This window comes from Camellia sinensis, chromosome 15 (assembly GCF_055761805.1).
Source record: "Camellia sinensis isolate YWXY chromosome 15, ASM5576180v1, whole genome shotgun sequence".
Taxonomy (NCBI): Eukaryota; Viridiplantae; Streptophyta; class Magnoliopsida; order Ericales; family Theaceae; genus Camellia; species Camellia sinensis.
This window is the reverse complement of record NC_138975.1, coordinates 71,607,300-71,624,440: the sequence shown is the minus strand read 5'-3', so window position 1 is coordinate 71,624,440 and position 17,141 is coordinate 71,607,300. Positions and strand designations below refer to the sequence as shown.

Here is a 17,141-nt window from a genome sequence, read left to right as displayed (position 1 = left end):
CCTTTAGAATGTTTGGTTGACGTGACAACACATTGACAATAACTTTAATGACATAGGTACCATGTGAATCTTTTCTCCTATGACAATAATGTCAAATGAATTACTAATCACCAATATAAATGCATGTCATATTTAATGCGTTGCCACATTTTGTTACGTCGTGAATTGTTTTTTTAGTTTCCAAACATTCATTACGTGAGGGAAGACCATTTTATCAATTCAATCATTTGTTTTAAATTTAGTACAAATTGGTAAATGCTTAGTTGTTCTAATGGATTTGAAATCTACTTAAAGCATGGGTTTTCATGTCATAATTTTGGCATGACAACGCGCTGACAATATCTTTAAACTCACAGGTACCATGTGTACCTTATCTCCTATCACAATAATGTGAAATGAATTACTAATCACCAATATAAATGCATGTAATATTCAATGCGTAGCCACATTTTGTTAGGTGGTGAACTGTTTTTTAGTTATCAAGAAATTTTTCCAGGCAACCCTTTCTTTTTGTTTTCCCTAACTTGTTGCAGTTTGTATACCTGTGGTATACTGTCAGGTCGTATTCTAATTTTGTCAGCATATGTATGTACTATTGTCAAACATCTTGTTATCGGACATCGATTTCATATATGAAAACTTGTGCAGGTCTATGACTCATTTAGCAAAGGAGATCCCATTATTGACTCATCAGCATCGAGCTGATACGATATGGCGTCAGTCGGTATAAATTATTTACTTGTAATCGATATTTGAATACTACACAAACACTGTAGTTGTTACATAATATAATGTGAAACTGTAAATGTTAGTCCATGGATCATCCTATTTGGACATTTCAATGGTTTAGACAAATTTCCCTAACTGTAAACGTTAGTCCATAGAGAGAGAACAAAGAAGATTATATTAAATGGACCGCTAGCTTAACCAAAAAAAAAGGTTAAAAAGTTGATAATCATCGAGTTTAACAATTACCCCAAGTTCACGCTTATGATATTAATGACTAGAGTATCGAAGAAAGTTGATAATCATCGATTAGAGTTTAGAGTTTAGAACACAAACAATATCAATTATTGACAACGTGAGTATTTTAGATTGTTCGTTTACTTAAATAACTTTTAACTTATTTCATATTACAACAACTTGCATTAATATAGTTCGAGCGACATTTTTCATTTCAAAATAAAGGACTTTAAACTCTTCAAAATATATTCATTATATGTTATATTAGTCTGTAATATTTCATTGTATTCATTTGATCCCTAACTTATTTAATTCTTATCTCAATGATGAAATGACGGCTTAGTTATATTTTACGCCCTTCTAATTTAACTGAAAACCACATAAACCCCCTTTACAGTCTACAGTGAAGGGTACAACCCAACTTCGTTAACAAGTGTACCAAACATTCTAAAACTTATATTAGTTTTGATGGAGCCTTTTATTTCTATGTCATGACACTGCAAATCTGTGTCTGTATGTATTTATCTTTGTACATTTACACCACTTACGCACTATGCACCACTAAAATGTTGGTTATCTCACCCACTGGTTCAGTTAATAGAAGATGGGTTCATTATGAAATTTCAATTGTCATTTGTACAAGCATTATGTCTCTTACACACAATGTTGTCTTGTACAGGCGAAAGATCAGCCGAAATTGAAATGCCAACGATCTGATTCTGGCATATGGGACACCGCCTTGGACCATAGAGTCCTACGTTGCCTACTCCGTGCGGGGTTCTACGGGGTGTATCGGATTGGGCCTATTCGATTGGACCACCATCTCGTTACAACTCTCGTATAGAGGTGGCGCATAGAGACGCGCACATTTCATTTTCCTATTGGAGAGTCCACAGTTACATTACAAGATGTGGCTATTCTATTTGGCCTACCGGTTGACGGACACGCAATCACTGGAAAAGACCCAGGAAATAAGTTGGATGATTTGATAGCGCTATGTGTGGAGTTGTTAGGAGCCGCACCTACAGCAGAAGACTTCATAGGCTCATCGCTTAAGTTGAAATGGATATCAGAGCATTTCCGTCACCTTCCACATGATGCATCCGATGAGACGGTTCATCATTATGCTCGAGCCTATATTTTGTGGCTTATTGGGGGGGTACTCGTCCCCGATAAGTCACAAAATATAGTCAAGATGATGTTTTTGCCACTACTTAGAGACTTTGACCGTATTCAGGAGTACAGCTGGGGTGGTGCCACATTGGCATGTTTGTACAGGATGTTGTGTCGGGCAACTAAGGCTGATACGAAGGAGATCGCTGGCCCACTAGTGTTGTTACAAGTGAGTTGCAATGACTTGTAGTTTTATCTCATATTCTCAATTGCCATGTTTTCTAAAGTGCCTACTGTAATAAATTAATAATGGCATCATTCATTGTAGGTTTGGGCGTGGGAGAGATTGAGCAGGATTGCCCCTAGTCGGAAGTCGAACATTGCTGCTGGCGAGCGTGCCATAGGGGAGGGCAACCAGCTGTTACCACCTGGCCCGCGAGCTTGCAGGTGGAGGGTTCCCTTCAGCCATGAGGTGATATCGACTAATGTCGGTGTCATCTTCCGGGTCCAGTTCGACCGCATGGTGGAGAGGGAGGTTTGTAATTTGTTCATATGAATTTACCCATTTTTTGTTTGTCAACCTCCGTTGTACGAATAGATCTCTAAATTATTGCATTGCTATTGCAGTTCATATGGGAGCCTTACAGGACGGAGTATGACATCATGACCAGCTTCCCATCGTATTGTACCATTGGTCGAGACATATGGATGGCGCGAGTGCCACTTATATGCTTCGATATCATTGACTGACATCTCCCCGACCGGGTGCTTAGACAATTTGGACGAGTTCAGAGTGTGCTTGATCACTTTGACGCCCACTTGGCTGTGCATTTTAGAGATAGGCGTGGCAAAATGGCCATTGATTGGGCAAAGGAATACCAGACATTTATTGGTGAGTGGAACAACCGACGCAACACCATTGTCCATGCAGAGAGGAGCAATGAAGTGCTTACATCTTTGGACCCATACATGTTATGGTTTCGCCGTCATACACGTCTAGTACTTAGTAATCCGAGTAACATTGCTGCTTTCGGATACCAAGGCGTCGGGGGTAGTTTAGAGGGATTGGTAAGTTCTTTATATTCTCCAAAACAACATTTGCTTAAGTTTGTGTGTGTTTGTTATTTGGCATTGATGGTTATGTAACACAGCTACCATTACATTACAGGTTCGTAGAGTTGCGAGGGCATATCACATGGCAAACGCTGCCCATATTACACGCGATACTAGAGAAAAATCGGATGCCATTGCCGAGATACGGGAGTTATTGTACGATGGTTTGCAACAGGCACACTGACGTGACCGACTAGATTTCGGCCACTTTGGCGAGGATCCTTATATGGGGGTAGATATTACAGTGACATCAATGCCGCACCCGAATATGCCATCCACTGAGCCATCGACATCAATGCCTCCACCGCATCCTACCGCACGTCATGCACATCAATTGGACTATTTCGATATGGAACACTTTGGTGAGGGGCCTTCCATGGGCCTGTCCCCTCATGGTCCATCTATAGCAATGCATACACCGCAGACTTCCCCACCTGAATGTACCAATTACACATCCCAGTTTGCCCCTGAGGTAGATCCTCTAATGTCTGAACATACTTCCACACACCATGGCCATATATTAGACCCCTCCTGGTCACCACCCCCATATAGGACAGCAGTTGGTACCCCGGTGACTCCCTTAGCACCACTGTCTACTACATGTCTGTCTACTATGATTCCCTCTGCGTCGACATTGATTGCACCCAACCCTTTCACAGTACCATCATCTCCTACCCCACCATCATCTCCTACAGCACATATAACCTTCACCTACCATGTTGATCCACTCATTACCCATGACTTCCACATTGACGGGGAGGGGGAGGGCCAGGTCCATGCACCTACCAGAGGGACAAGTAGGGGTAGAGGTTGTGGCGGCCGTCGTGGTGTAAGTAGAGGTCGAGGTCGAGGTCGAGGGCGAGGGCGAGGGCGAGGGCGAGGGCGAGGGCGAGGGCGAGGGCGACGCCAAGCAATAGACCATGACAATAATGCAGCGGATGATGGCATTTCACAGCTTAGTGCTGTATGTGAAGGTGTTCCGGAGGTGGTATCAAATGATTGTACTGCAGCCATTGGTGATGTGCAGCCAGCTTCTACAGAAGCGAGCGAGGGAGTCGTACGTGCAGCAACGCAAGATATACTGAGAGTATATAGTAAGAGACCCAGGAGACAAACCCATGGAAGGGGTTGTGGAATAGGAGGAAAATTAGGACATTAGGAACAACCAACATTTGTAAGTATATGCAAACATCACCTACCAGGTTGTGTTTTCACTTGGATTAGTCTACATTGTTTAAATCAACATTAGTCTACATTGTTTAAGTTGTGGCTTGTTATATAGTTCTGGCTTTTGGCTTATCTTATCTTGTAATTGTGGCTTATTTTATAAGATTCTAGATGCTGATGCTGCTACTATTGTTGTTACTGTTTTGAAGGAAGGGGTAGCTGCTTGCTGTGTTGCTGGTTGCTGGTTGCTGGTTGCTGGTTGCTTGCTGCTTCTTCATTCTGGTTGCTGCCGGCTGTGTGTTGCTGCTGCTGGCTTGGATCAGTGAGCTGATAATTGGGTATGAATTTTATGGTCTTAAAATAGCTTTGGATGTGTTGCAGCTCCCCACTATTAGCTAAAGAAGTCAATGAATTGATAGTTTAAGCACTAAATTGAAGCATGTTCTGAACATTTGGAATACCTATATTTTCTATTTGTTTAGCTACTTCATGCATAATTTGCTTATTGAAAGTGGCAACATTTTTCACTGCCTTTTGATGTTTGCAGTGACATGAAGACTGTGTAATTATTATAAGCTCTAAAGATAGCGACAACACAATTTCTGATGTGGAAAACGCACGCCGTCAAATAGCCAGTTTGATTCTCAAGGTGATGTAATTTCTCAATATGTAATAAAGTTGTGATGTATTTGATGTGCTCAATTACAATGATGTGATGGTTATCATTTTTTAAAATTGTTATGCACAGTTATCATAATCATACCCATGTTCATTAATGGTGTGAGTTTAACACATCATGCATAAGAAAGAAAATGCATATATTTTATCATGCAATCTGTAAAGGCCCCCAGTCAAAGTAATGAGTTTTCATGTATTTGCTAATTTTACAATATATGTGCCTCATGGTCCATCCATTGTAGCATCACAATGAACAAATGCATGTGATATGCACCTTGATTTCTTCTTTTTTCTTTTTCTTTTTCTTTTTCTTTCTGAATTTAAATTTATAATGTTTCTAATCTATTCAAATTTGAAACCTCTCCATATATATATATATATATATTTTTCCTGTTCTGTGAAACAAGAGGTTATATATTTATATACATTAGTTAATTTTTTCTTCTTTCAATTTACTACCATTAATGGGTAGTCAGTTGTTTTGGTTGAAATTGAATAGCCAAGCTGTCAACCCTAAATTAATTTTTTGTGCACTTGTAGGGTCAGAGCCAAATTTCTTACATCATGTTTGTGGAATATAATTTAATATTTCATGCGCTTTTAATTGAAATATACCTTATAATGTGGGGCTTTTTGAAAATTTTTGCCATCTCTGTGCTTTTGGCATTTTAAATGTTGTCTACCAATTAGGCCTCGTTTGGCAAGTTATTTTTTTAGCCAAAAAGTCACTAAAAAAACTAAAAAGCCAACCAGTAAAAAGGATCCCAACATAGTGCATTAAAGTGTTTCAAACTCTGTGATATTTTAATCCCCACCACATTGCTTCTCAATTTTTATATATTGACATACACTCATAGCATTCATCATATTGTTGCCAGCCTATATTTCTTGTCATAACTCAACTCTTGTTTGCTTGATTCTGTTGATTCTAAAAAATGTTACCTATGGATTGGTTTTATTTATCCATTTTGTGAGTCCATATATGGCTGATTAGAAGTTAAGTTGCTTACCTTGTCATGGTTGATTAATGGAAAAACATATTGTCTCTGCTCTCATATTTCTTGTCCTATGTTTTTTTTTTTTTTTTTTTTTTCTGAGGCCTTTTGCACTTACATAGTCTTTAGAAGTGTTATAACAAGTTTGTTTGTTTATCTTATATGTTAATGAAAATGGTATGTACTGCCTTGTCAAATTGCTTGACTGAATTGTATTAGAGGTTAATTTACTAGTGAAATTCTTGTCTTATGCTACTAGTAATGTAAGAGTCATTGTCGAACCTTATGCTACTAATCCTGTAAAGCAAGAAGGTACTATGTCTTTATCCTGTTTGTGGCTGCTCAGATTAGTTACACAGTTCCTTTTCTTAATTTAAGTATAACCATTTAATACATTGTTTCTTGACCTAAATTGAATTTGGATACCTTTTTATGACAAGCAAAATGAATATGGTTGTATCCACATTACTTTATACTCCCCATGGAAAGAAAACATGGATTTGTTGGCAATTTTAAATATGTGGCTGTCTCATGGATTCTTCATTCAGCAAAACATGTTGTATAATTTTGAGATAGCATAGAGATTGTTGGAGCTTGAGAGACAGAGGTCATAGCTTCCGAAATATGCTTGTCCTTGGTGCAGGTATCATTCGCCAAACAAAAATAATTGGAAAAGTAATTTTGAGATAGCAAATGTTAGTATACGTTCCTAGAATAATACTGGAAGATTGCATTAAATCACTTATGAGAATAGTGAATGTGCATTTTTGTGCAATTATATACTCATTACGCTTTCTAGAGAGAGAGAGAGAGAGAGAGAGAGCTCTATCGATCCTCTTTTGCCAATTAGTTGACATCTCTTGGTAGCCAATTAGCTGTTTACTGCAAAACATAGGACTATCGTGGTGGCGGTGGTGGTGGTTGAAGAAGAAGAAGAAAATTATAATAAAAAGAATCTGTGCTCTTTTGCTTATTAGCTGTTTACATCTCCTGGTAACGATTGCAAAACATAGGTCTATGGTGGTGGTGCTGCTATTGTGATGATTTAACTTTCATAAGGATTTGTCCATTATTATTATTTAAGTTGGTTTTGTGTAGTTATTATTGTTGTATTTGATCACTTATGCAAGAATATGAATTGAGATTGTGACAGATATGTTTTTTGTGACATGTCATAGAGAATTCAAAAAAAACAAGCTACTGATTTTTATACGTTTTACTTTTTGTTTATGTCTTTTGTTCTCTTTTCTTTTTCCCCCTTCCCGCATTGTATTTTTCCTACTTTCCAGTGTTTTTTGTTTAGTTACTCTTTTTGGCTGGTGTTATTCAAGGAAAAATACATGATATTTTGGGGTAGGAGATCATGATGAAAGGGTTGTGACTATGGAATAGGTGAAATGACATTTGTTGGGCTGCAATTTCTCCTAAGTGAACCATGATAGACATAGCATATTTTTGATCGTCCGAAATATGACAATGTTCTTTTGTATGAAGCGTAACTAAGGAACTCTATAGTGTAGTTGTAAGATTTCATGTTGCTCTGTCTTTCATTTTAGTTTGCTGATTGGTAGTCATGGATGATTTGGGTTGATATATATATCTATTATCCAAGCCGCTTTGATGCAAGCTAGGTATTCTTTACTGTTAACAAACCTTTAGTGAGCTCAGCTATACTATGTTTTTGATTCACATATTGCTTCCTTTGCAAAATTTGGGAGAACATTCTTCGGACCATAGCATTTCCCTCTGATTATATTGTGTTTGTCAATTAAATCTTGTATATACTAGTATAGTTGGAAGAAGTTGGTTCTTTTCCAAGTGTTTTTTCAGGTTGTTGGCAAATATTTCCACAACCTTTTTTGGCTATGATTTTAATATAAAATTGAAAAAGAAAAAGAAAAAAAAGAGGGTTATATAGGTTGTGAATGCAACCAAATACACCGGAGGCCTTCTATTTTTGTTGTGTTTTTGGTGTAATGCACATGTTTTTCTAGGGCATTATTTCTGCAATGAATGACACACATCTGGAGCTTTTGGCACTTTTGGATTATTATTATTATTATTTTAAAGTGTATCTGAGCAATTCCATTCTATTTTCTGGTGGCATCAATGTGAGTTACATTCCCCTTTCACCAATTGGTGTTGTAATTTCAATTTCATATTCAAAGATAGAATTTGTTAAGAACATTAACATGTAAAAAAAGTGATGATCATGAGCCCACGGTATTGGCCCATTATAGCAGCATCTAGATTGGCAAAATTTTGGCTCATGACCAATTTAGTAAGAACCCACTAGTTTGCAATTGCATCGCGATTGATCATGATCATGATCTTACTCATTCCTTCGAACTGTACACTGACAGAATTGAATGTGCAGCAACACCGAAGATAGAATTATAGCAGAAAAGGTTGAGGAAGGTAATCTAGGTACTGAGGGGAATATATTGCATTGATGGTTTGATTTCTCATTTTTTTCCACATGATTGAAATTAAGGAATGTAATCTCATTTTTTCCACCATTCAAATGCCACGGCCAGCTTTCCCGTGACAAATAGGACCTGTGACAATAGACGGAATGTAATTAGCACGTGTATGTTGGAAGTTAAAGCCGAAAACGCCTTAAACTCAACCGAAAAAGGGCGTTAAGAGGGCGAAACTCTGAAACAGCCCCCGCACCACCGTTCGGATGTCACGGCCACCTTCCCTATGACAAATAGGACCTGTCAAAATAGACAGAATTTAATTAGCCCGTGTAGGCTGGGAGTTAGAGCCGAAAACGCCTTCAAGTTAACCGAAAAAGGGCGTTAAAGGGGCAAAACTGCGAAATAGCCTCTGAACCACCGTTCAAATGTCACGGCCAGCTTTCCCGTGACAAATAGGACCTGTGACAATAGACGGAATGTAATTAGCACGTGTATGTTGGAAGTTAGAGCCGAACACGCCTTAAACTTAACCGAAAATTGGCGTTAAAGGGGCGAAACTGCAAAACAGCCCCCGAACCACGTTACGGAAGTCACGGCTACATTGCCTGTGACAAATAGGACCTGTGACAACAGACAAAATGTAATTAGCACGAGTAGGTTGGGAGTTAGAGCTGAAAATGTATTAAACTTAATCGAAAAATGGCGTTAAGGGTGCGAAAAAGCAAAAATGGCGTTAAGAGTGCGAAAAAGCTAATTGATAAACTCACGTTGTTGCTGTATAATTGATATTGTGTGTTATATCCTCATAAATCGTTATTTGCCTATTTTAGTTGAAATAACAATATGTTAAGCTAAAAGGAATCATTGACTGATTTTTATTAATATAGTCTTGCTATATCAATTGGTACATTCGTTGTGTTATTCATCTAAATTCATTTGAGTTAGTTATCTAATTTTTTCCTTCTCCATAAGCTAAATTACTTGTTAAATAAATTGAACCATATTCTGTTTAAACAAACATCATGCTCTGCATTTTTTATTACTTACCTCACTGGTTTTTGTTGCAGATTGATAATGTTGGCATGGATACAGTGATGTTTTTGGGCCAGATTGATGATGTTTGCATGGGCGCAATTTACATTATATTTTTTGTTTATGGAAAACATGTACAGCTGATATGTTTTGTTATTAAGTTTTTTTTTTTTTTTTTTTAAGTTTGAATTGTAATTGTTGGTTCGGATAGTATATGTATTTGTTAGATTATACTATATTTATGGATTTTTATTTTCTTTGATATGTACGGTTAATAGTTAAGTTGTGTATATGGTTGAAAATTGAATACTACAGGTTGTGGAGAAATATTTTTATTGAATGGTTGAGAATTGAATGAATGAATGGATGGATGAATAATTTTGTATATGCACAGGTTATAGGTGAGAAATAATTGAATGAATAATTGAATGAAATCATTTTGAATGAATAATTGAATGAAATAGTTTTGTATATGCACAGGTTACAGGTGAGAAATAATTTTGGATGAATAATAGAGTGAATGAATGGTTGTGGAGAAATAATTTTGTTAATGTGGTTCTTATATGAATTCACCTTGTGTAGGTTTTACTTACTACCACAATGATTCTGCCTTGCCTACGACCACATTGGCCCTGACAGATAATTGTTCGAAGGGAACGACCATATGTCAAATTTTAGGGTTTAATGTTAAGGGCTGGTGTGGACGGCTTGTGTTTTCACCATCTCAATGCCTGATATTTCCTGTTTCTAAGCCTTTCTTTCGTTATAAGTATGACTATATACTTCAGTTAGCTTTTTCTTCATGTCTGGCAACCAATTTTCAAATTTATTTTGCATTTCTTCTCAGGTGTTGTCCCTGTATTTGATCCCATTTTTGTCCCTCAAGATGTCGACACATTTGATGCTGAAGCACCAAACATTGCAATGCCGAGTCTGTCACCTGCTCAATCTAACAAACCATCTTTGCTTACTCTTCTTGGTCAGCCTTTAGGTTCTTCTCTTTCGGGGCCATCAAGTCTCAGCCCTCCCCCCAAAATTTTACAAGGAAACATCATGACAAATTCAATTGTTGAGGTATTCAAGCAGGCTGCAGTGCGCCTTTAGGATGATCTTCTCAATGTTTTGAAGTCCAAGGATTTTCATGATCATGAGTCTATGATCCTAGAGGCCTGTTTCATTTTTTGTGCTCTAGATGCTATGTTTCTTGATTCTCAACCCTTTAAAGAACAAGTGGAGGAATTTATTGGTTGTGCAGCATGACTTGCTGAAGTAGAATTGTCTATTGACAATTTTGTGTATAATGATAAAGACTTGTTCCTTTCTTTATGGTTGCACCTCTTATTTATCTTGAGCTCTTTTATTCTGGTTTTTATGTTGAGCAGTGACTTTCAAATCCCTTGTAAGACCAATCCAATCCAATCTTTGTAAGACCAATCCAATCCAATCCGATCTCTCATTTCCAATTTCAAATTCAAACTTTTTTTGAATTCTCAGATCATTTTCACCAGGAATTACAAGAGGAAGAGGAAATCAGCCTTGAGAAAACATTGCTATATATAGCACATGTAATTTCAAGTCTGATTTAATAGGGTTTTTGTTTTGAGTAGTTGTTGTTGTTAAGGGTAGTTTATATTTTATTGAACTAGTAGGGTTAAGTGTGTTGGATTGAAGAAGTTTTGTTAGGCTGAATAGAGAAAATTAGGGTTAGGGTTTATGATGGAAGATTGATTGATAATGGTGCGGCTGTTGGGATTGACTGGGCAATTTCCCTGTTTGGGGCATTTTGAATATTTTAGTCCGACTTATAGGTTGTGTTTTCTACTTTATTCCCAATATAGGGTGAAACGGGTTCACCAAAATCGTTTTCATTAAAACGGCATTGGCAAAACCATTTTTGATAGCTCAGTCAAAAAGCTTACCTTAACTGGGGGTCCTCAAATAGTGACCTCTACGTAAAGAATTTCAATCTCCATCAGGAAAGAAGAAAGAGTCACCTCCTAATTCCTAGAAGTCTAGTGAAAATGATGACTCTAGTAAGGAATTGGGGGGGGGGGGAGGGTTGACAGAAAACTAAACTTGGGGGCTGGACAATCAACCTCAAAGCCAAGTGGTTGGTCCAATTGGGGGACTACTAAAGTTCAGACAGATGAACTACCGCCTTCAACAACACAGAAAACAGAACAGGTAGCTCAATCAAAAGCTTCCCTTAACTGGGGCTCGTCAAATAGTGACCTCTACATAAAGAATTTCAATCTCCATCAGGAAATAAAAAAGAGTCACCTTCAAATTCCTAGAAGTCCAGTCAAAATGATGACTCTAGTAACGAATGGGGGGTTGACAGAAAACTAAACTTGGGGGCTGAACAAACAAGCTCAAAGCGAAGTGGTTGGTCCAATTGGGGGACTACTAAAGTTCAGACAGACGAACTACTGCCTTCAACAACACAGAAAACAGAACAGGTAGCTTAGTCAAAAGCTTCCCTTAACTGGGGTTCCTCAAATAGTGACCTCTATGTAAAGAATTTCAATCTCCATTAGGAAAGAAGAAAGAGTCACCTTCCAATTCCTGGAAGTCCAGTTAAAATGATGACTCTAGTAAGGAATGGGAGGGTTGACAGAAAGCTAAACTTGGGGTTAACCTGAAATTTATGAAATCACTACATTTATAAGTACACAAATCCATTCATTGAAGTATTTGTACAATTACTTGAACTTTTCAAAAACAATTGAACTATCTCCCTTCATTGATAAGTCATGGATAAGCATTACAAATCCATTAAAACATAAATGGTTTGGTCATTCATCTAAACAATTTCATTCATTATCATCATCATCTGATATCTCAATATCATATTCATACATAACATCCATGCTCCAGGTGAAGTACTGGTGTGCATCATCCATTAACCCATCTTCGGCACGCTCATTTGCGGTCTTCATTAGTGAGGACCTTTGCAAAAGTTGGGTCATGCGATTAACTTCGTCGCGGATATGATGCAATGCCCTTTGCAACAACTGTGGAGTGTCAGTTGGCATACGCATGGCTAACCGGTGAGGAAATTTAATATTAACTTCACGACATAACTCAACGAGAACATTTGCTCGAGTTATGCGAAATTCCCACTCAACTCTCATGGTATTGACGGTGGCACGTGAGTAACGCAAATTTGGATTAAGTGGGTACTGAAATTCATCTCCATCTGCAACCCAATAGCGACCCATTGCTGAATACAGATCAACCACTGTATATGTCATGATGATATCGCTCGAAATAGCTGTAAAACTTTTGTTGTGGTATGATGCGATATTTATACAATATATACACATGGTAGCTGTATGTATGAAATTATTGTAAACAACTATGCATCAGAGTTGTCACGTCAGTATTTATGACCTGAACAACTATGCATCAACTTGATAGGAGTTGTTACTTCGACTTTTATTTACTACTCAGTGCATATCTAAAGGTTTTAAGCAAAGTTTAAATCCACTTGAAAATTTAATTTAATTTTTCCGCTTACAAATATAATTCAATTTATTTTGCCTTGACAACATATTTAATTTCATTTTTTACCTTACATATTTCATTTAATTTCATTGGAGAAATTTGACCAATTTAATTTGAAGTTAATTATGTGTTGATTTAAGTCGGTGTTGTTCTTGTTTGTAACACTTTCAAGTTCTGTTCATCGAAAAACCCATTCATTCTAACTCTACTACAAATTAATCTTCAATACATTCTAACTGTATGATATTTCATGTTCAACGTTTATGAATCTATTTGGGGATGCATAGGGTGGCTTTTTAAACACAAAGGGTCTAATTGTTTTGTTATTTTGTTCTGACACCCCCTCAAAATTTTTATGAATTGCATAATTCACATGGGCACAGTAGGTGTGGTACGATAATAAATTGTAGCTCGGCACAGTGATACGTCCAACATTTCTCAGTGATACTCGCCAGTGACTTGAACAGATGTAATAATTTGGATGCTTTGTTTTTTCCTTAGCTTATGTGACTTTGTGCAGCGATGCAGTGATGCATATGACTTTGTTCAGTGATGCAGTGATGCATGTCACTTTATGCAATGATGCAGTAATGCATGTGACTTTCTGACTTTGCCATGCATGTGACTTTTTTCCTCACATTACGTGATGCATGTGACTTTGTGCAGCGCAACGTACATGCTTTGTTTTTTCCTCACCTTTCAGAATTCATGTAAGTCACATTAATACGACCACATGGCAATAGTGTTGATAAACAATTATGTGATGGACTGAAGGCAGTGAAGTGTAATTTACCGAATATAAAAAGAAGCAGAAAATACTACTCAACACACAAAGTCACGGGTACTTAGGAGTGCATGAAATGAATAACATAAAATAATATCATGGGTATCACTTCTTCCATAGTGCCCCATCATGCATTATCATCACTAGATCATCTCTAGTTAACCCCCACTATGATGTCTATAAATAGCGATACCTCCAGTATGATGTTTGTTCTAGTAATATATCTACAATTACTATTATTATTTGTTGGTTTATTTTATGAACAATGTCTTCAAGAGGTGCAGGAAGTTCACGCCGGCAAAGAAATCTGAAAGTGTGGCTGCTACCTCCATTTACTTATGACTACAAGAGCGAAAAGTACTCGAGTCCGAAGGATTATTATGCTGGTATCTGAGCAGAATGGGCGTTCAGGGTAACGGAGCAAGAAGGATTGTCTAATGATCTACGTAACTTTGGGGCACCGGTACCTCATCGTCGTTCATTGACCATGGCTAGACGAAATGTGAGTGACTATGAAAAAGCAGTTAGCAGAATTAAGAAGGAGAACAACAGAATGTTGATGCGAAGATGTCGACATTTCATGCTTCAGCTAGCCGCTGAAATGGCAGAAGCAAGCAATAGAGATTTGACAGTGATTGAGCGAAATAATGTCTTAAACAATGAAAAATATCTCTGTGACTACTACATGTCAGATGAGGAATGAGAAATCAAACACCTTTATCTTTCATATATGTTTGTATGTTGTGTCGTATCTTCGTTATTGGAGTGTAAGACAATGTTGTTGTTCATCTAACGTACGGATATATTTCAGATTTATACCAGTTCTAATGACGCTGATTTTATATTTTTCTTACGTTTCTTACATTTTTTACAAGTATAGTTTCTTACATTTCTAGTACCTGTCTTTTTTCCAAAAAAATAAAAAACTAGACTTGTAACCAGTTCTAATGACGCTGAATTTATATTTTTCGGATTTATACCCAAAGAGAACAACACTTCCAAAATTACTGTGTAACACCAGTTTTCTGGACAAATTTGAATGCACCAATTTTCAGGATAGATTTCAATGCACCATGATATTCACAAACTTGGGTGGCCAAGTACTCCTACCTAACCCACGTTTCACTCACAAGATCCACCATTATTTTAAAGTTCATTTCAAAAGTTAAGATTGTAAATGTTTCCCAAAATATTACAAATTGAATATTCAAAAGTTGATTTTAAAATAATTCGAAATGACAACAAAAATTCAAATAGTCATACTTTTCAATGAAATACAAATAGTTGGTCGTAACAACGAATGATGCATAGCTAAGTGAAACACAACATTGCCTACATATGCTTCATTTTTTATTACAGTGACAACTCATCTCTTATTGATATATGTGGGATTCTCAATTCAGAAACTCACATGGCAACAGTGAATTCACTAATTTACCTTACAGTGAGCATGTCCTTATTTTGTCCGTATATGCAGCTGGATTGTCAAGTCATGTGACTTGGTGGACAGGCTTTGGGTTTCTCGATTTTTTGCTCGATTTTTTATTGCAGTGACAATTCATCTCTTATTGATATATGTGGGATTCTCAATTCAAAAAGTCACATGGCAACAATGAATTCACTGATTTACGTTACAGTGAGCATGCCCTTATTTTGTCGGTATATGCAGATGGATTGTCAAGTCATGTGACTTGGTGCACAGGCTTTGGGTTTCTCAATTTTTTGCTCGATTTTTTTATTACAGTGACAACTCATCTCGTATTGATATATGTGGGATTTTTAATTCAGAAAGTCACATGGCAACAATGAATTCATTGATTTACCTTACAGTGAGCATGCCCTTATTTTGTCCGTATATGCAGATGGATTGTCAAGTCATGTGACTTGGTGCACAGGCTTTGGGTTTCTCAATTTTTTGCTCGATTTTTTATTGCAGTGACAACTCATCTCGTATTAATATATGTGGGATTCTCAATTCAGAAAGTCACATGGCAACAATGAATTCACTGATTTATGTTACAGTGAGCATGCCCTTATTTTGTCGGTATATACAGATGGATTGTCAAGTCATGTGACTTGGTGCATAGGCTTTGGGTTTCTCAATTTTTTGTTCGATTTTTTTATTCCAGTGACAACTCATCTCGTATTGATATATGTGGGATTCTCAATTCAGAAAGTCACATGGCAACAATGAATTCACTGATTTACCTTACAGTGAGCATGCCCTTATTTTGTCCATATATGCAGATGGATTGTCAAGTCATGTGACTTGGTACACAGGCTTTGGATTTCTCAATTTTTTGCTCGATTTTTTTATTATAGTGACAACTCATCTCGTATTGATATATGTGGGATTCTCAATTCAGAAAGTCACATGGCAACAATGAATTCACTGATTTACCTTACAGTGAGCATGCCCTTATTTTGTCCGTATATGCAGATGGATTGTTAAGTCATGTGACTTGGTGCACAGGCTTTGGTTTTCTCAATTTTTTGCTCGATTTTTTTATTATAGTGACAACTCATCTCTTATTGATATATGTGGGATTCTCAATTCAGAAAGTGACATTGCAACAATGAATTCACTGATTTACCTTACAGTGAGCATGCCCTTATTTTGTCCGTATATGCAGATGGATTGTCAAGTCATGTCACTTGGTGCACAAGTTTTGGTTTTCTCAATTTTTTGCTCGATTTTTTAATTACAGTGACAACTCATCTCTTATTGATATATGTGGGATTCTCAATTCAGAAAGTCACATGGCAACAGTGAATTCACTGATTTACCTTACAGTGAGCATGCCCTTACTTTGTTGGTATATACAAATGGATTGTCAAGTCACGTGACTTGGTACATAGTATTTGCTTTACTCTATTTTTTCATTCTAGTGACAACTCATACCTTGTTCGTATTTGTGGGATTGTCATGCAGAGGCATCTTTCTAAAGCCGTTCATAACCAACTATATAAACGACTAAAGGTGAAGACACAACCTTACAACTCATTTCACCCTACAAAATTATCATTCATTTGTTTTAAAAAATTAGCATGGCTACATGGTTCATGGGAGGGAGTGAGAATCGCAGAGGAGGTAGGAACTTGCAAAGGGGTGACAGTTCACGACGAGGAGGGGGAAGGGGAAGTGGCGATGCTGACGATGAAACACCATTTACTTTGTTAGATGCCTCTTGTGCTTATCATGATAGGTTTGGGAAGCGACATTTTGTCATGCCCAAGTACTATCGAGATCCATGTGGTTTGGTGGAGGATCTATCAGATAATCAAACAGGATATGGTTTAGCAAACGCTAGACTTTTGAAGTGGCCCGCACTATTTATAGAGCGAGTGCAAATGGAAAGATTATGT

The 17,141-nt window shown here is 37.2% G+C and overlaps 2 long non-coding RNA genes across 2 annotated transcripts; both read left to right on the top strand.

The window, feature by feature from the left end:
- Positions 1-645: 645 nt before the first annotated feature.
- On the top strand, positions 646-2,553 carry LOC145813673 (uncharacterized). Its single transcript, XR_014356892.1, has 3 exons — positions 646-724; positions 1,643-2,305; positions 2,405-2,553. It is a non-coding gene; the product is annotated as an uncharacterized LOC145813673 (long non-coding RNA).
- A 2,020-nt stretch (positions 2,554-4,573) lies between these two features.
- LOC145813598 (uncharacterized) lies at positions 4,574-9,879 on the top strand. Its single transcript, XR_014356780.1, has 3 exons — positions 4,574-4,694; positions 4,904-5,005; positions 9,520-9,879. It is a non-coding gene; the product is annotated as an uncharacterized LOC145813598 (long non-coding RNA).
- Positions 9,880-17,141: the final 7,262 nt, after the last annotated feature.